Source organism: Canis lupus, chromosome 12, assembly GCF_011100685.1.
Source record: "Canis lupus familiaris isolate Mischka breed German Shepherd chromosome 12, alternate assembly UU_Cfam_GSD_1.0, whole genome shotgun sequence".
Classification (NCBI taxonomy): domain Eukaryota; kingdom Metazoa; phylum Chordata; class Mammalia; order Carnivora; family Canidae; genus Canis; species Canis lupus.
The window spans coordinates 47,799,677-47,805,676 of NC_049233.1; the positions used below are offsets into that span (position 1 = coordinate 47,799,677).

General features: G+C 38.0%; 1 long non-coding RNA gene across 1 annotated transcript in view; it reads left to right on the top strand.

Annotated features, from left to right (window-relative positions):
• The window catches only part of LOC111098352, a 28,593-nt gene extending 24,040 nt beyond the window's left edge, over nt 1–4,553 (top strand). The window contains exons 3-4 of the long non-coding RNA XR_005368004.1: nt 1,196–1,304; nt 3,690–4,553. This is a non-coding gene — a long non-coding RNA (uncharacterized LOC111098352). The remainder of the gene's footprint in view (nt 1–1,195; nt 1,305–3,689) is intronic.
• The last annotated feature ends 1,447 nt before the right edge of the window (nt 4,554–6,000 follow it).

The following is a 6,000-nucleotide window of genomic DNA, read 5'->3' on the forward strand; positions in this document are numbered from 1 at the left end:
TTCCTGCTGGTACCTCTCATTGGTCAAATTCAACCAGGAGCCAGTCAACCAGAGTGACAACATAGGCAGAAAAGAACTGTCAGTCTCCTAGTGGTCAGTGGATCTGGAAGGTGAGATAGGGATGTGGATAAGAAGAATCATTGGTATATTTAGCAAAGATCAAATAACTAGTTCAATTAAGAAATATCTAGTTAGCTTCGAGGGGGAAATGACTATTTTATGTGAATTTTAATTCCAGTAACTTTGTTCAGGTGTGAATGAAATGAAAAAAATAGTCAAGGATAAACACCAACTTAGAGAACCTTCTGGGGGGATTCAGTGAATACAAGACAGACTTAGTCTCTGCTTCCAGAGAGTTTATAGTCATGTTAAAATCAATTTGTAATAAACAATGCCATGTGTTGGGGCGAAAGCTTCTCTACCAACTTAGGTTAGACTGGTCAGGGGCCTGCAAATTAACCAAAATAGAATGATTAACAGGAGAAAAATACTACATACATAGGAGTACCCTATAGAGATAGTAGCTCTTGGGGTAAAGGTTTTTGTATCAGTTTAACAAAGGCTAGAAGGGTGGGTGACTCTTAAAGGTTTCAAAGGATGGAAGGTCCTGATGGGACTTGTTTGCAAAAAAAAAATTTTTTTAACACAAGGTCAGTGCATCTCTGAGTATACTATGACTTGTGGTGGAGGGAGATTTGTGGCAGCTGACTCTTGTAAAGTTCTGTTCCAGTTAGATAAGGGAAGTTCAGGTAGGAATTCCTTTTGCATCTTTCGTATGTCATATGCATTCACTCTGAAGTAATCTCAATACTAGTTTGATGGGTTGCTGGTCTCCCACTTGGCTACGGAAGTAGAAGCCCAGAGTACGATGGGAAGCACAGGGTACTATGGAAACACCTTGAAGGGGAGCAACCTGGTCAAGGATGACCAGGGAGTATCTTGATCTTAGTTGACACTTCAAGTCTTAGTTGAGACAGAAGGATGAGTAAATGTTAATGAAGCAAAGCAGCTTAGAAAAAAATACAATCAAGTTGGCACTTAGTAGGTATTAAGTAACCATGATACAAAAGTTAATTTATATAATCTAAAAGTCCTCAGAAGGTTTTCATAGATAACTGTTTAGTCTGTGTGGACTGTTAGAACAAGATACTGGACACTAGTTGGTTTATAAACATCAAATATTTCTTTCTCATAGTTCTGGAGGCTGGGAAATCCAAGATCATGACACCAACAGATTTGGTATCTGGCAAGAACCCATTCCTCAGAAGGCCATCTTTTCTCTGTAATCTCACATTGCAGAAGGGGTAAGCTAACTCTCTAGGGTATCTATTTTTTTCATTTTTTATTTTTTGTAAATTTATTTTTTATTGGTGTTCAATTTATCAACATATAGAATAACACCCAGTGCTCATCCCATCAAGTGCCCCCCTCAGTGCTCATCACCCAGTCACCCCCACCCCCCGCCCACCTCCTCTTCCCCCACCCCTAGTTCGTTTCCCAGAGTTAGTAGTCTCTCATGTTCTGTCTCCCTTTCTGATATTTCCCACTCATTTGTTCTCCTTTCCCTTTATTCCCTGTCACTATTTTTTATATTCCCCAAATGAATGAGACCATATAATGTTTGTCCTTCTCCGATTGACTTATTTCATTCAGCATAATACCCTCCAGTTCCATCCACATCAAAGCAAATGGTGGGTATTTGTCGTTTCTAATGGCTGAGTAATATTCCATTGAATACATAGACCACAGCTTCTTTATCCATTCATCTTTCGATGAACACCGAGGCTCCTTCCACAGTTTGGCTATTGTGGACACTGCTGCTATAAACATCGGGGTGCAGGTGTCCCGGCGTTTCACTGCATCTGTATCTTTGGGGTAAATCCCCAGCAGTGCAATTGCTGGGTCGTAGGGCAGGTCTATTTTTAACTCTTTGAGGAACCTCCACACAGTTTTCCAGAATGGCTGCACCAGTTCACATTCCCACCAACAGTGCAGGAGGGTTCCCCTTTCTCCGCATCCTCTCCAACATTTGTGGTTTCCTGCCTTGTTAATTTTCCCCATTCTCACTGGTATGAGGTGGTATCTCATTGTGGTTTTGATTTGTATTTCCCTGATGGCAAGTGATGCGGAGCATTTTCTCATGTTCTTGTTGGCCATGTCTACGTCTTCCTCTGTGAGATTTCTGTTCATGTCTTTTGCCCATTTCATGATTGGATTGTTTGTTTCTTGGGTGTTGAGTTTTATGAGTTCTTTATAGATCTTGGATACTAGCCCTTTATCTGATCTGTTATTTGCAAATATCTTCTCCCATTCTGTAGGTTGTCTTTTAGTTTTGTTGACTGTATCTTTTACTGTGCAAAAGCTTCTTATCTTGATGAAGTCCTAATAGTTCATTTTTGCTTTTGTTTCTCTTGCCTTCATGGATGTATCTTGCAGTCTAGGGTATCTCTTTAAATGGGTGCTGATATCAGTCTTGGGGATTCCACCCTCATGAACTTATCACCTAAAAAGGCCCCACCACCTAATAGCATCACATTGAGCATTAGGTTTTAACATATGACTTTTGGGGAGAAGCAAACATTCAGGCCACAGTTAGGAACTGATGTTACATCTACATTTAAAAATAATTTACTGATCACCCATTAAAAAGCTGACACCGGGGAAAATACATCCAATCTCATGCTTTTGGATGAGCAATACCAGACGAAAGCAAGTAAGCCTAATACCAAAGTTTGTCCAGAGCTGTGTGTTCAAGGCAGCATGGAAGAGTGCAGGTGCTGGGAGGTTCCCCATCATCTCACTTAGTGGCTGGCAAGAGGTTTGCTTTAGGTTTGCTAAATTTGGCCCCCAAATCATTTTGTCCTCAAAATTTGGTGTCATGTTTAAAGGGACTCTAAATAAAGTGGTAAATTTCATTTTAATACCATCCTTGTCAATGAGGATCGTACTCCTGAAAATGTGTCAGCAAGTTGACAATACTAACTCTACTATCTCCACTTTTTCTTCTCTTTTCACCACTGAGATTTATCCGAGTTTAAGAGAAGTACTGCAGCTAACAGTAAGTTTTCCAGAAATTTGAATAAGTGAAGTTACTAGGAGGATGTCTTGTCAAAAAGATATTAAAAAAAAAACTATTTATTCAAATGAAGAAAGCATAAAAAGTGTATCATGTATTGGCACACATTTTGGTAGACATTTTTAATTCTTTAAGGGACATACAAATTTAAAAAGCACAAAGAAAGCAAATAATCACAGAAATGTGCTTGGTAATAAACTATATATAACCTGAAAATCAGACCAGTAGTTAATTAGAACTGTTCAAAGTTCTTTCACTCATGGAAGACCAAGACTTTTATTAGATTTTTAATTAAATTTATAATTAATACTCTGTGCATATCATGTATGAAGGCATGTTTACACAGTGTAATTTTAATCATTATTATATTACCTCTCAAAAAAATAAGCAAACTATAAGAGGTTTCCATGTTCAATATACAGAATCTTGTCTCTCACACGCTGTCACTTCTGTGGGAAAACAGAAACTGGTTGGATAAGAAATACGCTGATTTTGCTTATTTTTAAATTATGAAGGTAGTGTGAGCTTTTGGTAGCTCTGAAAATAGAGTAATCTCTAATGAAACATATGCATGAAGGGAGCCATTAAGACATATTTTATCTTCTTTATCTAGGCTTGTGATAAAATGTTCCCTACTGATGAAAAAGAAGAAAAAGTGCTGTGAATTGAAGAGCTGAGCTCTCTCTGTCAAGGGACTAATGATTCTTGCGTTAAAATGTAAATGGGGCAGTCTTGAGTGCTTTAAAATTTGTGAGGAAAGACTGGAATTGTCATTATGGTGTCATTACTGTGGCTCCCCACAGGAGTGATTATAAAGATGGGGGTGGGGGTGGGAGTATGAACTGAACCTCAAAGTGCCAGGAGGCTTCCTGCAGAGTTGAGCCCCATCAGGAGTCTGCCAGGACCATGAGGATTGGGGGATTCTGAAGAAAGCAAGTAAAGAAGACCAAGGGAATACATTCCAGAAGGTCAGCCTGGAGAGACAGAGAAGACTGGGATAGAGGCCCATGGCCACCGGCCGCATAGGTATGGATGGGAGTGAAAAGACTATGCTTTAGGGGACAACCAAACTGGATCAGTCTAGGGCTCAATCTGAGAAGGATTTTATTCTTCCAGAAGCAGAAAAGGGCTCAAAGGCAGTAAATTGTCCTTGGACTGGGAAGTAAAAATGTAATGAACCAAAGTAGAGGTCCATGCCCTTCTGAAACTATGAAACTCCTCCCCTCTCCCCCTCAAAACAAAACAAAAGAAAAAGCACAACAACAAGTCACTGACATAGAAATGAAATGATAAAACTTAAGTAGGGAGTTCTTATGATCTGAAAGAAAAGTGTCAACTAGACTACCTGAAAGCATTTATTGTTTCAGATTTGTGCTAAGAGATTTGATTAACTCACGATTATATTTGTGATCTGCCCCTCCACCCCCTGCAACTCTGCTGTTTATTCCTAAATTCCTTTACACTGAAGTAAAATTTAATTGTGCATTTGAAATGAGTCTGTGTTAAACTAATGGATGGGATGAAATGAAGGCTTGTCTTCTGAGGAGAAATGGAAATCCATAGCTTAAAAATTAGACTTTTAATCAATTCTTACACCCCTCTGTCTCCCCTTTCCACCCCCAACCCCCTAGACCAGGTGTAGTGCTAACAGAAGCCAGGTTTTTCCTATCAAATTGCACCACCCACACACATTCCTTTAATCTTTGCCTGTAAGATTCATTTTCCATATTATATAGAGCCTTCTCCTTCTGTCCACATTCTATTTAACGTGGAGTAACAAAACCTGGGTACCACATATGAGCAAGATGTCATTCTCAGTGTGGCATTTGCTGTCCATGTCAGGTTGGGTTTGCCAGGCAACTTGCAGCCCAGGCATCTACAAGCTGCTCTTTGCGCAAGGTTAGATGTATACCCCCTTCTAGGGAGGTAAGTAGCAATAGAAGCCACATAGAAATGGAAATGGTGGGCCCTGAACTTGGTGACTGGGCTTGTTTTAGATCGGTTAAGGATTTATTCATCATCTAGCTGGAGGGGAAATGTGTACGTGTTCTCAATAGTTATGAGTTAAATGCCAAAATATAGGCACACATTGCTGGCAGTCCTTTTAATGATAGGATGAAAAGCTTTCAGAGATGAGAAGGTAATGGTGGGGAGCAAGGCTGTGACAAAAATAGAGACTTCATAATTTGTCTCTCCTCCACACTCCTGAATTAGAATGTATGGGAAATTGACTCTGGGGTAAAGCTATTTCTGCTCTCCTCTGCTCTCATCCATTTGAAAATGGATGAAAATGCATTGTACAGATGAAAATGCTGAAAAATTATAAACCCAGAAATCTTAAGTACCATGATGTAACAAAATATAAAAGAAATGAACAGGGATGTCTAAAAAATATTTTACTTAATACAAGTCTGATATAACTAGGAAATTTGATAAGGCTGGAAATTAATCAACCTATTATTCTGGAAACAGAACAAGTTAGGCTAAGGATGTGTAGTAGATAATGTAGAAAAGAGGACTTTTTCCCCTCTCTGGAAATACTGTTATTCAAAATAAGTTTTCAAACTTTTAAATATGAAAATTAATATGAGAATTTTATGTATAGATATCTCTCATACAGTAAGAATTTGTAGCAAAAACTTAAAATACTTCCTGAATTTTATATTTTTTACAAAGGCTAGTGACTTAAATATATTTTCAGTTGCATCATGCTTTTCCAAAATCATTTTGTTGTGTATGCACGCTTTCTCCATTTCATATTTTTACAAAATTTAATTATATACTTGTTTTTGTCTTCAAGATGATTTTAAAATAATTTTATATTATGATCAATTCTACTCTTTGTAAATTCATTTGTAAGATTTTGAATATGCCTTTCAACTGAACAGTCTATTTATTTATTTATTTATTTATTTATTTATTTA